The sequence below is a fragment of the Pteropus alecto genome, unplaced genomic scaffold (genome assembly GCF_000325575.1).
Source record: "Pteropus alecto unplaced genomic scaffold, ASM32557v1 scaffold5, whole genome shotgun sequence".
NCBI classification, from domain to species: Eukaryota; Metazoa; Chordata; class Mammalia; order Chiroptera; family Pteropodidae; genus Pteropus; species Pteropus alecto.
This window is the reverse complement of record NW_006441953.1, coordinates 21,074,483-21,089,738: the sequence shown is the minus strand read 5'-3', so window position 1 is coordinate 21,089,738 and position 15,256 is coordinate 21,074,483. Positions and strand designations below refer to the sequence as shown.

General features: G+C 35.9%; 1 protein-coding gene across 2 annotated transcripts in view; it reads right to left on the bottom strand.

Annotated features, from left to right (window-relative positions):
- Window positions 1-15,256, bottom strand: part of KCNIP4 (potassium voltage-gated channel interacting protein 4) — a 950,399-nt gene that overhangs the window by 829,362 nt on the left and 105,781 nt on the right. The window lies entirely within an intron of this gene.

Sequence of the window (15,256 nt, the reverse complement as noted above, 5' to 3'; positions counted from 1 at the left end):
GCTATTATTGATCATTAACAGGACACTAATAACATTTCTTGAATGCCTTCTCATACCAAGTTCTGTTCTCCGGGAATAAGAATTTTAGAATGTAGGTACTCTGATTATTTGCATAAAATGAGGTGTGGGGAGGGTTAGTACCTTGCCCAAGCTGGGGGAGCAGTATTGAAACATAAACCTAGGAAACCTGATCCCAGTAATAGCAAACTTCATCATTAACACCACTTTCTGCTCTACAGCTAATGCTTGGATTCTCAAATACTTTAACAGAACTATATTCCCTGTACGACAACTCCAAACCCTCAGCAAATTAGATTCCGAGATGCTGTGCTTTGGCGAGATGATTTATCTATAGGTGTCAGAAACTTAAGCCACTTGTATCCTGTATCTTTGCAGTGTCTGATATTCCAAAGCTATTACAATAGAAATACAAGTTGAAAATATCAAAGGCAGGACTCTCGGCGTTTACAGCATCCATCTCTTGTAGAATCTGTAAATAACCAGAGGTAAACCTGAGAAGCCCTAGGAAACTCTGAAAGATACATCTTTTAAAGTGACAGAGAAGGAATGAGTAATGACAAGGTGTCCCTGAGGAACAATTTCACTGTCAAGCACAACGGCAGACAATCGGGAGGAAGAGTTTCTGCTGCTGACAGTCCCCTGAGCTGGACAACAAACCTCTACACAACTCCCTAACCTCTTCAATTTGATATTTAACTTTAGAATAAATGAGCCACTGCAAAAGGTAGGAATGGATTCTATCATCAACTGTGTCACAGAAACCTCCTTCAGATCATATGTCTCTTGTTCCAGGAGGGATAGCAAATGAACAAGAAAGGGGGGGAAAAAAAGCTATGGATTTACAGACAGGCCACTTGATAGATTTCCCCAAAGATATTTAAAGGCAAGTCCCAGAAGTTGACAATAGGTCTTGTCAATCTCATTTCAACTAGGAGACATCCACCTTCTTGCAAATAAACCACTTTGGACATTTCAAAATGTGGGAGCTAAAGAAGAAAAAAAAATAGCTGTATTACTTTTCACTGATGAATTTCGTATCAATTTGACAGCAACACTATTAGTGTGGAGTGCTATTCAATATATGCTTGAAGTAGGACTTCATTAATTAGCTGAATGACATGAACGCTTAGCCAAATGACCAAATGGACAGCATACAATGTTCAGCACATCAATCAAAGATTCATCATTCCTGTGCTAATCAACTATTCTAAACATCATGCTAAGAAATATGAGAACATATCCCCAAACCCTAACCTCATGAAACTGCAGCCCAGATGACAAGATGGAATGAGATGCACGCACTTTACAAGCATTTACTCCGTGCCAGGCACGTTACTAGTTATCTAGAATACAAAGATGGCTAAGGCAGCTTCTCCCCTCAAGAGAAATTCACAGCTGAGTTCGAGAAAATAATCCCTTCAAATACTGATGTTTCAATTCTTTAATAGGGAAATTGCAATAAATGCATCTCAGCTTGTATAAAATTTTATTTACTTTTTAAATGAATGCAACTTTTAAACTCTAATTTAAAAACAAATGCTATTTGCAATACTTCATCTCAGCTAACAATTTATCATAGGAAATAATGGGAGCCGGGAGACTCCTAATTGGACAATGAAGCCAACTCTCCTCGTGTCTCCTGAATGCGATCACTAGGTGGCAATAGCTGAACATTCATTCCAAGGCGGCCGTGAGAACCGGTCACCATTTTAGCAGTTTGCGTCACAAAAAGTACTTCTTTTAAAAATCTAAATTGCCATATTTTTATTAGGTATGGCAAGTGGGTCACAGAGAGAGAGATGTTTGAGGCTATGTAATGTGATTGCTATGTCTGCGTTAAGAACTGGATGTGACATTCACAGAGAGCTCACAACTTCACAACTCAAAAAGTTTTATATATACAGTTTCCTAAGAAACACATAAAAAGATTTAATTCTCTCTGTGTAGATCACTGCTTTTATGCACGAAAGATGGGGATTACATTTGTGCTCACTTCTTTTTTTAAATCGGGGGGTGAGGCAGAATCACTTTATGGGAGCCTTAAGTTATTCTTATTTAAATAACTGATTTTTAAGGCAATCTGCCCAAATTTGGCTTTTCAACAATTACTTGTGAAAATGAACATCACATTCAGTTTGCGTTTGGTTTAAAGTAAATTGATTTGAATGTGAGCCGAGAACTGAAATTTGGTTTCTTCACATTTTCAATTTTGATATTCATTTGACACAAGGAAAAGCATGGACATATTATTTTGGTTATGAAACTATCATGAAAAGCTGGATCGGCATGTTATTTAATGGAAAGGGCTCCAGGCAAAGCCACTGAGTGTAGGGCCGAATGAAAAGAGCCTGGGTTGGGGAGGGAACCACATATAGTCTGGGTGTGTATTAGGTTTAAGTCATGGGAAGAGAAGATGAGAGGCTGGAATGAAAGATGAAAATGATTTCAAGTAAACACCATGCTTAGTTTCATAGGAAATAACAGCATATCCGCCCAACAACCATTTCCTGATAAGTATATGCACTCCTTAAAGCATTTTCAAAATTACTTATGGATTAAAAACAGATTTCATCAATGCTGCAAATACTTATAAGCAACAACCTTAAAAATAAGATACTCTGCACACATTTTATCCTGTTTTTAGAGCATCTTACAGAGTGCACTCGAATTTCAGAGGGGAACGTAGGAGATTTTAGGAGAGGAATTTATCTTCCAGAAACCTCACATCATGATTATTTATGTTTCACTGCTGAACTTGAGATTTTTTTAAATTCTGATTTCCAGGACTAATTTTGTGGTATATTTCCATTTGAATATAAAATCTAAGATAAAGAAAAACAAAAGTACTTATAATTGCCAGAAGAGGGCTCTGTCCTCAAACTTAAAAATCCCACACTCCACTGATAAAGGACCTTTGCCATCCCTGAAGAGGGTCCAGCATAATCCGGTTTAATCACTGAATCATAATCCTCAAAAGAACCTAACTATATCTTTAAAAGGGCGGAATCCCTGCTTTGCAGGATGCCACCATTCACAATACTAAGAGTAGCCATTATTTACCTGTTAATGACAACAGAAGCTAAAAGGATGTCATGTTGTAGCATCACAATCCTCACAATTTGTAACTTTACTACTTAGCTTTTGCATTCATCCAACTAAAATGTGTGATTCCTTCATTTGCTTCCATGTTCCACAAAAAAATCTCTGTTCTAGAATGCATCATTTTGCGAGGACTGCAATTTTTACTTGGTTAACTGGAAAATAACTGGAAAGGTGAAAGGTTGAAGAATGCAAAGGGTTACAAGTACCTCTTTTAGTAATTTCAGCTAATTCCAGAAAAAAAAAAAAAGAAAGAAAGAGCAAGTATTTATTTGGGCAAAAGCGATGAGTGCAATGTTGGGGTTCCCTCTGGTGAATGAGGTGCCCACCGCCATACTCAAGCTGGTTGGAGGAAGCCTGGCTTCTTTGCTATTTGCATGGGTTTGGGTAGGTCACTTCACATATTTAATCTTTACTTTCCTCATTGCAGAAAGCAATTCATAACGGCACCTGTATCTTTACCCCTGTATCTCATTTTTTAAGGTACTTACTATAGTACTTTCTGATTTTTTAAAATTTTGGCTCACTAATTTGTTTATTCATCTCTTTTGTTTCTCTCCCTCAATGGGCCATAAACTCTACAAGCACACAGATCTTGTCTGTGCTGGCTTTTACCTTATTCCCAGTGTGATAGGGAAGTATTATTTAAAAAATAAGAGTAACACACATAAAATCCCCCTAGAGAAGTTACCTTCCAGGCCTGAAGACAATCTCTACTTGAAGAAAAAACGTGAAAGTATACTAATGGGGAAGACAACATACGCTGCATCACCTCAGAGTTTAATTACATTTATCCTATGTCAAAATGGTTCACTTTTCAATCAATTGATTTGTGTCACAAAAATATATACCTAGTAAACAGAATGAGCCTTGGCAACGTCCTGATGGCATCTGAGTAATATTTACAATGCAGGGATGCTGAAAACAGAGCGCAGCCCTCTGAGGAGGCCTTGACCATAAATTCTGGGTCAGGTTCATCGGGTTGAGATTCTGGCTTTAAAAAAAAGTTGCTGAGACCTGAAGTTCCCTCTGTCCCTCCAGCCAAAATTATGATTGCTCTTAAGCCTTTTAAGCAAATATGGTTTTGGCTCTTGATATGGAACTAAGGTATTTAGCAATGATATAATTCCATGGCTTTCAAGTGGCAAGATTACGTATTCTGGAAAAGCCCAAAGTTTGTAGACATGTCATCCTTTAGGTGATTGGGTATTCTGTTGTAAAATGATAGGTACACCAATAAAAGATTTTATCGATAGTTGATGGCTATCATGATCCCTTTAATTATTTTGAAATCAGCAAAGCTTCCATATACTCAGCAAGGGGCTCCATTTATTGTGCATTAACGCGTTTAGTGTCTCCTCCCATCACTGATCACAGAGACCATGCAGTCTTCTCGTCTCGACAGCTTCCTTTGATCCACACTACCCAGAATCACATTAATGTCCCATCTTCGCCTGCCTCCCTCATTAATTTTCTCAAAGAGATTTGTTCATTCTACTTAATCTGTTTGTGTTTCTTATACAATATTTATATCCCATGTTTTTGCATTTCTTATAACGTCGTCTCAGTTCTTGGTAGAGATTTCTACATTTAAATGTTCACAACATTTATTTTCTTTGCAATCCTCTCTATCGGGGTTTCATTATTATATTTGGTTTCTGTTTCGCTGAGTTTTTATTAGGTTATTTTCTTAGTGCTATCATTATTTATCCCAGATACAATGAATTTTACCTAGTCTCCAAATGTTATACTCAAGAGAAATATGTGATATTAAGACAGGATATATATTGATTTCCGATTCTTAGAGAGGGAACCGACACTGAAGAAACTAGTTAACAGCAAATGGTTCGATTAAGCAGCTGCTCATTTTACTTGATACTCTGGTAAGGTTCCTATGTACATTCCTAATATCATCTCTATATGTATGAGATTAATGGAGGTGGAGGAACAAACAGCGTAAGAGAAAAGGTAGTGACAAGACATAAGCAGAATTTTATGACATAAGGATAGAAGACTTGTATTAGGAGAGATACTCATAGATTTTCCTCCACTCCTAGCCCGCTAAAACGTAACTGTGGTTGGCAACTCTCCTTTCCTTCTTTCTCTCCCTTTAGGATATTCACTTGAAGATATAAAATATGAAAATATATACACACATTAATTTCTAATTCTAGGAGACTAGGTACAGATTTAAATGGGTATATGTCAGACTTACATGTATATATGATTTGGGCAAGTGTGTAGTATACACTGAGGATTATAAATGAAAATCCAAAGAGACATTTTTTAAAGATACTATCTAAACAGTGAGAGGAAAAAGTATCATTAGGCCCTTTGGAGGCAGTGTAGTATGAAAACAAAATCTACCTTCAATGGTCACTGAAATTTTATAGCCAACATTAAATTTCAGTTTTATGTTTGTAAGTTACTGAAAAACTAATTGAATGTTCTGTGTTACTGAATGCTTAGAATGTGTCTGATATATATAAAAAGCAAAAAAAATTGGGATGAACAAAAGCGACCCTGCTTCAAAATAATCCACTCTCTAAGTAAGTTAAAGACTACTAATATGATCAACGTAATTATGTGGCCTATTGATACTTTTCCCCCATAGATAATAAAATTCTGTTATGATATTTGACATGACCAAAAATTTTTAATTAGTTGACTCTAAGCTGATATTTTCCTGAAAGAAAGATTAACCTTATATAACAATCTATCCAGAAAGAAAAAAACAAACAAACTATAATTTCACACTGTTATAGTCTTGAAAGCATAAACATATTTTTAAAAGCCCATTTAGTACTTTAATGATATAACAGTGGCAATGATAATAGGCCATATTTGCTGAGCTCTTCATCCCACAGACCAGGCACTGTGCTAAGTGCTTTCCAAGCATGATTTTCTTCAATATTCACAACAACGGAATGATAAAGCACCATAGTGTCCCTTTTTTTTTATAGACAGAGTAACTGAGATTTAAAGAGGGCAAGTAACTTGGTCAAGGTCTTATTTCTGATAAATGGCAGAGCCAGAAATTGAATCCAGGTATAAGTAACCCCAAGCTCTACACTCAAAGATTTTTCTATATTACCAAAATTGCAAGAGACTTTTCCAAGTGCCAATCAGGGCTTACTTTATTTGGTTTTGATAATCTTTGATATTAATTTTGGTTAAGAATATTCTCCTCAGAGTTAAAAGGTATAAGATGCCTGAATGTAAGAGGAAGGCAGAGGCGGAGGCTAAGAACTGGCACAAGAGCTCTCACTTAAATATTAACTCTCAAATGGCTTAGCAATCTCCTAGTAAAGAGGTGGACCTTGACTTTAACATGTTAAGAATGGGACAGTAAATGTTTGTTGGATGAGCCAAGGGAAGAGAGGTAGAAAACTGAGCAGAATCTAAGACACAATTCAATGTCCATGCCCTTAGAAAAGCACTGAAGAAAGACTTCTGAACCCTGGAACTCCGACTATACTTTGTATGTCATATGTCGACCGTGTGGCAGAGTAAGTGGGTTCCCTCTCTTTCCTCTCTAAGATATAAATTAACAATCTATGGACTAAATTCCACAAGCTGCTTCTTTTTGTAAATAAGTTTTATTGGGATATGGTGACACCCATTCATGTACGTATCATCTGCGGTTGCTTTTATCCTATCATCATAGAGCTGAACGTTGCAACAGACACTGAGTGATCACGAAGTCTAAAATATTTACTATCTAGTGCTACGAAAATTTTGCTGAGCCCTGAGTTATATTATGTCGCACAAATAAATATCTTCCAAAGTGACTGAACACATATCTAAGCCACATACATAGGAAAATAGGTTTTCACAAGACACAACACTTTCTTTCCCTGATTGCTTTCCTCCAATCCTTCCCTTTCCTGAATATTGTAAGAATAATACCTATTAGCTTCTTTATTCATACACACACACACACACACACACACACACACACACACACACACACACTACAAACACTGGATCTGAAAATATAAAAATTAATAAGACGGAGTACATGTCATCAATAAACCTTCTGTGAGGGAAGATAAATATTTTAGAAACTAATTAAAATGCAATGCCAAGGGTCATAAGAAATGGCAGAACTTCTAAAGGACCTTGTGCCAGCATTGGAAAATCCTATCTCAAAGTCTGATGAGCCATTTATCTTGCGACAAACCTTCTTTTACCAGTGAAGAACATTGGATTGGATACACTGTTAACTTAACAATCCAGTACCAAAAGTCTTAGACCATGTCACTACCAAGATATTGGCAATATAAGATTACCTCAGAGTATGATATTCTTCAAAGTTTTTATATCCCGTTTTAAGTCATGGGGAATTGTGCATGTTTGCTACTTTACAATATTTGTATGTGACAAGCCTTCTTAGTATTTCTTCGTACTCCAAACGAGAAGTTGAAACTAGATGTCAATTTATCTATCATCTAGGTGTAGAATAGGTGAAAAAGTAGGTCTACTCACCTCACCAAAGCAGAGACCTTGACCTTTATGGGTTCACTTCCTAAGACAAGAGTCAGCAAATTATAGCCCAATCCAACCATGGACTGTTTTATATGGACCATAAGCTAAGAACAGCTTTGAAAAATTTTCTTAACTTTATTGAAGGATGCTTGTCAAATATAATCGTATGTATTTAAAGTGTACGATGTGATGATTTGATATACATGTACATTGCAGAAGGAGTTTCAAGAGAAAAAAAGAGCATGTGATAGTGATTGTATGGAAATAGTTACAGAAAAAATGGTAAACCTCTGCCAAAGATATGGAAGTCTGGACCATTCAGACTTTTGAAATAATTACAGGAGGAAAAAAAAAAAAACGAATCCTAAAATCACTAAGAAACCAGTGCAGGTAACATTAATAATATTATTGTTAAATAGAAAATAAAAGGAAGTTTTTAAAAAATCCTTTTTGTCTTACGTGTATCTCTTACAAATCAGAATCGTCTATTCAGTGCTGCAAAGAAATAACCAATAATTTAATTCAGAAATTAGCAAGGAAAAGAATTTTCCTTCTTTTCAAATGTTGACACCCCCTATTTAAACAGACATATTTAGACTTTCTTACTCTATTCTTATATCTCTTAATCTAGCTTTCATATTTTCCATTCTGTCGTCTCTCTATGATGGTCTCAATAATTTCCTCAATTTTTACCATCCAGTTTATTAATATTCTCTTGTATCTAATCTGTAGTTTAAATTCACCTTCAGTCTTTTCAATTATTCATATATATTTTATCCTAGAAATTCTACTTTTTACTATTTTTTTAATTATTAAAAACCTCCTATGTACCTGTTATTGTTTTAGGCACTAGCAATAAAGTAGTAAAAAAATTAAAAATAAAAATAAAAAAAGATTAAATGACCACCTTCATGAAACTTAGATTTCAGGCTGGTAACACACAAATATTTAAGCAAAATGTATATCGGATGGTAATAAGTGCTGTCCAGAAAAATAAAGGCGGAGAACCTCATTGTGAATGAAGACTAACTGGGATGAAGGATGCCCTGGGACATACGAGTTGCTACAATGAAAACCACAATAGGACCTTAACACTCCTGCCAATGATGATAAGGAGATCAGAAAGATGCTGTCTTATCTGGAACACATGAGACTGACTCTTGGGCTCCCTGTGGTTTTTTGATGATGATTCTGCTTCTCTGAGTACCTTGGAGACATATTTAAAATAAATTTTAGGCTAAAGGTTTTAAGCTTTTTTTTTTTTTTTGAAATCTACATTCATATAAATTTGACCTTCTAACCTGTGGGAGTGTTGGATTATGGTTGCAAATTCCACAGAGAATGTTTTTCCCCTTATCCAATGCCAAGTTTTGAGACAAATAAGTTTTTTCTTGCTGCTCATTCTCTGCACACCTTGACGGTCCCAGATGTATGCAGAGGCAGGGAGGTTCATTTTCATATCCCCTGCCTAGCACAGGCTCCAAGCTATGTTCCCTTTCTTCCACGCTCTTACTGCCATCAAAACAAAGTTCACAGATACTCATGAACAGAAGCATTGTGGGACACATAGCAGCTCTAATAGTCTATGCTTTAATCCCTGGATTTTGACTTCCTTTTCACTTTCGGCCACTGAGGATTTGCCTGACATTCTTACCAGCTCAGCAATGCATTTGAAAAGATACTTTACACATGTTATTGGGTATTTTTAATTGTTTTGTGGTAGAAGATTTGTGGAACAGTCTATCATGTTCTTTTCTCTAGTCCATTTGGACAAAAATTTTCCTTCAAGATATTTCTACATGGAGCATAAATTTTTGACAGCTGTGCTTACAAAAAACACGTGAACATTTTCCAAACTCCTGAGTGGAAATGAGTCCCTCATCACTAAAAGTGTTCACTCTATCGGACTATTAATAAAATGACATCATTAATGATGAAGGTATTTGAATCAGGATGGTTATTACACTAATTCAAGACCACTAGGAATTTTGGCAATGCTTTCAGGCTCTATGACTTGTAGTTTTCATTGCTGATTTTACTATTTTTAACTAAAATCATAAGAGATACTGAAGATTTGATATAATTCATTCCTTATAGATAATCTTCACTTTATGACAGTTAGATTTGGTTTAATAATGTTTAGCAAAAGGCTTTTACTGCCATTTTTTTCTCTTCTTTGGTCAAAGCAAAGATTATAAAATGAACCAGATCAGCTCAATTAACATTGCGAGTTATCATTTCTAAAGGAAACACATACACATACAAATAAAACAGTGACTCCCAAGGCAAAATACTTTCAAATAAAATAGAAATTACAATAAAAAAAAAAGAAGGAATTATTTGTCCTGATACGACAACCCACTCTCCAAACATCTGCATTTTCTGTTTACAATGAATGTTTTTTACTTTCATCATTGTTCACATGATGATCTCAGGAAAAAAAAAAAAAATGAGTAAGCCAAAAACTAATAAAACAGGGCCTAGAGGAATTGAAGGAAAAATTCAATACTGCTTACATTGATATAGAACTTCTCATACAAACTCTTTCCAAAAATAAATTGCAGATATAGCGGAATACAACATATTGTCAAACATAACATGCAGTATTTGATGGAGAACATACACCCTCCTCCCTAACGCCTCAGGTAAGCAAACATAGTACAGCTTCTAAGAAGAATTTTAGTCATAACGTTTGCCAACATTTCTCATGAGAAATCGCTCCTGCTTTTTTTTTGGTCACCCTGGAGCAAACACTCATTGCATTTATGCTCTAAATCAGGAACTTCATAAGACCTTGTACATGACTTGTTTGAGGACATCCTCTCATTGATTTCTCAGAAAAATCCGGTGAAGTGCTATGTCCACTGTACAGGAAGCTGAAGTTCAGAGAATGTTATGTATTTTCCTCAGACGATGTAACTAGTCATTGGAAGACTATATTCTAACATAGATTTTCACAGCTTCATGTCCAAGGCACTTTCACCATTTTATAAGTAATAGAAGGTATTTTGAATGTATATTTTCTAATTTATGATAAAATAAATATATGTACTCAAAAAAAAAGGAAATCTCTAAGATAAATGTAAGTAATAGGTAATTAGTAGGTAAGACTAGTGTATTTTACGTGACCTTGACAATGAGACCAGTGCCCACCTACACTACTCCACGGAAGAGTTCGCTTTCTATTTTGTACCTGGGATAAGAGAGGGAGGGGACAGAACATTAGATGGGTGGTTATGAAAAGTGCACCATGGAATGGTTTAGGCCACTGTGAAGTGATCTGTGGCCAAAACGACACTAGTTTAGGACGCAAGCGATAAAGCACATCTGCCTGGAACTCTGCTTGGCAAGCGGTGATAACTGATCGGCACATGAAGGGGTTTCTTTGCAGCTGTGTGACTCTGGGAAATAGATGCTGCATCAGGAAGTCACACTCGTAGAGACAACTGTGACGAGACACTGATCGTAAGAGCTATGCAGACAGAAATCATCAAGAAAAAAAGTCGGAAGAAAAGAGTAAAGGAAATAAACATAATTCCGATCATTAAAAAAATTATTTTAGATGGGTAGGTTACAGAAAGGGCTGAGGTCTTGAAGTTTTTCACAGGAGAAAGAACATTCAGTGAAAGTGGGAATTCACAGAACTCTAATTTTTCTAAATCTGACTGTATTACAACTTGGAAACATATGTCTGTCTTACAAATAAAAATTATAGTATTTGTTCACTGTATTGAAAGTGCTAAAATTTATGACTTTCTGTAATAATAAATGAATATTTTAGTTTCTTAGCATTTTAATATTTCATATGACTAGTATTTGTTTAGGTTTTTTAGTATTTAATATAATTTTACATGTCTCATTTATTATTTATTTGAAAATTCTTAAGCAAGCAGTAATGTTCTCTCCATTTTATAAGAAATCAAAGCTCATAGGAAATTACTGCCTTCCCAAGGTCACCCACCAGTTTGGGGAACAACTTTTTTTGTTTTTCCTTTCTCAAATACAGCTTGGTACTATGAGGTAATCGGGATATGTATTTTTTACTCCCATGTTGCCAATTATAATCCAATCTAAGAGCAAGAGATAGTTTCCATGTACACAATTATGTTTTCTCGACTTCAGTCTCCTCTCTCCAACATGCTACCCCATCTCCACTTCCTTTCCTGTTCAAGAGAATCTGAAAAACTCAACTTTAAAATGATCGATCTCGAAATTTAAAAAGAGCTTTAAGAATGATCGATTATTACAATATGATGCTGTATTTCAAGATAGGGTCTCTGCTTGCTGCACAGTGATCTCTGAACCTATTCTTCTGAAATTCTCCCAGCTCCTTGTCTTCCCTTGTACTTGTTTTTATAATACAAATAAGGGTCGAATGTTAAAGAAAGACCTGCTCCAGAAGGCAGAAGATTCTAATATTTAGTAGTCTTATGACACCCGTGAAGTTGGTAAACGTAGTCCTCCGCAGCCAGCAAATGACACTACCATCTCTTCAGTCACCCACGTCAGAACACCTCCCTCCCACTCACGTTACCATGCTCCTAATCTGTTACCCAAACCTATCTAATTTAACAATAAAATATATCCAAAATGAGTCTACATCCTTCCACCTCTGCTTCCTCTGTTGCAATCCACACTTTATTCTTATTGAATAAGCCTCCTAACCAGTTTCCCCATGTTCACGAGGAATCCTCCCCAATATCTTCTCCATACAACATCCAAAAATCTTCGCACGATGCACTGTGATGTAGCATGATTATTCTCCTTAAGAATCTTTGATAGTTTTCCTCTACTCTTTGGAAAAAAGGCCAACATCCAGAACCTCTGAAACCGACCCTATCTCTTACTCCTCCTTCTCTACTCGAGTCATTTCATACTCACAGCCAAATTCCTCTCTGCAAAGTATTGATTTTGTTGGCAATTATCCACAACTTAGCAAATCATGTTATTAATGTCTATCTCTCTGACAAGGATGAAAGCTCAGTATGAGATGAGATAACATCCATTTTACCTGTAACACTGACGCAGATGCCCTCTAGCCAGAGATCGCCAGATCAGTAGTCAAAGTCATTATTGGCTCATTGCAACAAGGGAGGCAGCAACCATGTGAATCGGTGGCAGTGGGTATCTCATTAGAGGGTATTAAAAGGAGCTTGTTATAGGATCTGGGCTAGTGTTACATGTTTTTGTGAAGGGGTCGAGAAAATGTGATTTTGCTCTGGATTGGGTGCTGTTAGAATGCACGGGCAATTCTATGACTAGACAGATATGTTCATAGATTTTATTTAGGAGGCAAGAATGGCAATGCAAAGCTAAAGCCAAACATGGTAAAAAAAAAAAAAAAAGTGGCAGTTGCTCATGTCACTCATGTTACTACTCTTCTGAGAAAAATGGTAAGTGTTCTGGTTTGCCAGTTACAACTTTGTATTTATCCGAAGCTTTCAACAGTAATATGTAGTTATGATATTAATGATACTATATGCTCCAAAGCAGAGAAAAGAAAATCATCAGTAAATTTTGTCCCCAGGGCCAGCACCAATTACTTTTACACAGAAGAATCTTCTACGACGCATGTAAATGATGAAGGTGACCGAATAACATTTAGTTATATTCATTCAATAAATAGGTACTATCTGCCATATCTCAGGCACTCAGCACAAAGTACATAACCGTGAATAAATGCACAATGGTACCTTTTTTTCATGAAGATCATGACTTGTTAGACAGACATTAAAAAAGCAATTTAAAAAAATAAGAATTGGAAGCTGAAAGGAAAAAAAATGAGAAGTATCAAACATACTATGCTAAAGTATTTTTTTCTGAATAATAATCTATAGAAATTAAATGACCAATCTTTGTCCTAAAACTGATCACCTACATTTCTTCATGAAAGTTAGACTGACGTAATCTTGTATCTTAGTATGTGACCATATAATATAAGCATCCATGAGGATAAAAGGTTGCTAATTCTAAGGCAGCTTGCCACACATATCAATAAATCATACTATGATCATCTACTTAATTAGTACAAATTGATGGTTACTAATCAATTAATTGACAAGTTATTCTTTCAAGTTCTAAAAATACATAGGTTCCCAGAATTTATGTTAATAAACCATGGCTCCAGGTTGACAAGAACATTAAATAATGTGTCACATCATTACTACATGTGTAGCAATGTTCCTCCAATGGCCAATTAGGGTTAAAATTCTCCATTATTCAGTGGGCCACTTAATGGGACAAAATTTCTGACCTTTCTGATCCTCATTACATATACAATTAATTGCATCCATGTGCTTCTCATTGAAATGAAAATTAGCTTCTGGTGCACCCTCAATCAAGATCAAATAAAGCAAATTGGAGTCTGGCCTCAACATTGCTTCTGTAACTATGTTATAGAAATACATGCAGTATTTTAGATAAAATTTAAGAATAAAACTAGAGGGATAAAATATCATATTTCCCTGAAAGTCAGGCTTAAATACGATTGTCCAAAGTGTTTTTCATAAGATTTAAAAAAATAAAATAAAAATTGTAATAAGGTTCACATATATGCATATATTTAATCATAATAAAAAGTATCCCACCGATGATGTATATTTTGGGTACATATATGTCATGAGATAGAAGTATGATAATCAATGGTTTCATGGTCTGAAGTATGGTTTTGATGTTATATCCCAACAGAGAACAGGACTTGCCTTCATCGTTCATCTTCCCTAGGTCATAGATATTTAATGTATGACATGGATGTCCAGTCTTAATGATTTATAAGGTCCATTTTATTCAAATTTTGGAATGTCCTCTAGATTCAATTCTCTTTCATTTCTCTTTCATGGCCATGATTCCGCAAGCTCTAAATCTGCAATTTGAGGATGGCTCCTGGCCTGATCTGTGCTCTACTCTAGAAGAACAAAGGGGTCACATGGCTCTGCTAGAACTTCTGAAGAGCTACTCTGAGAAGAAACTCTTTCTCTAGATTTCCTGACACGCCAAGCTGGGCTTCACAGCTCAAAGATTTCGAGAATTATGTTTCCTCAATGCAGCAAAAAGGTCCAGGATAAATCCCTCTGGATCCAAAAGCATGGGTTCTCCTCATTTACTATGAATTTAGAGTTCTGATCTTCCTAGGCTTTCTCACTCTTGCAAGGACATTCATCTACTGAGATACAAAAACACTCATGGTGTTATGTTGTATCTCCCTAATAGGTTTATAGTATCTACGGTTTAGTTAGTTACTCAAACCACAGGAAGTTTTCATTTCTGGTTAGTTACTTAACCTTACATACTAAGTATACTCTGAATGTTACTCTAATGATTTGCACCTTCAGTCATGAGTTTACTGAATTTGTAGAGTACCTCTCATAGACCACACATTGTGTTAGGCTTTTGAGATCTGAAAAGGAATCAAAGAGACCCAGGCCCCGCCTTTTACCGCTGGCATCCCAGAGAGAAGTGAGGCATTCATCAGAGAATCATGAAGACCACGTAACTGTCCACGATGCTTAGAGCTTGTGTCCTTTTTTTAAGGTTGGGTAGATGGCAGCAACATTTACATTTCAATGGGACACTCCTGAGCCTGCAATTAGACTCCAATTACACTGGGAAGGACACGGTTAGAGAGCCAGGTAGTCAGAGAGACACAGTG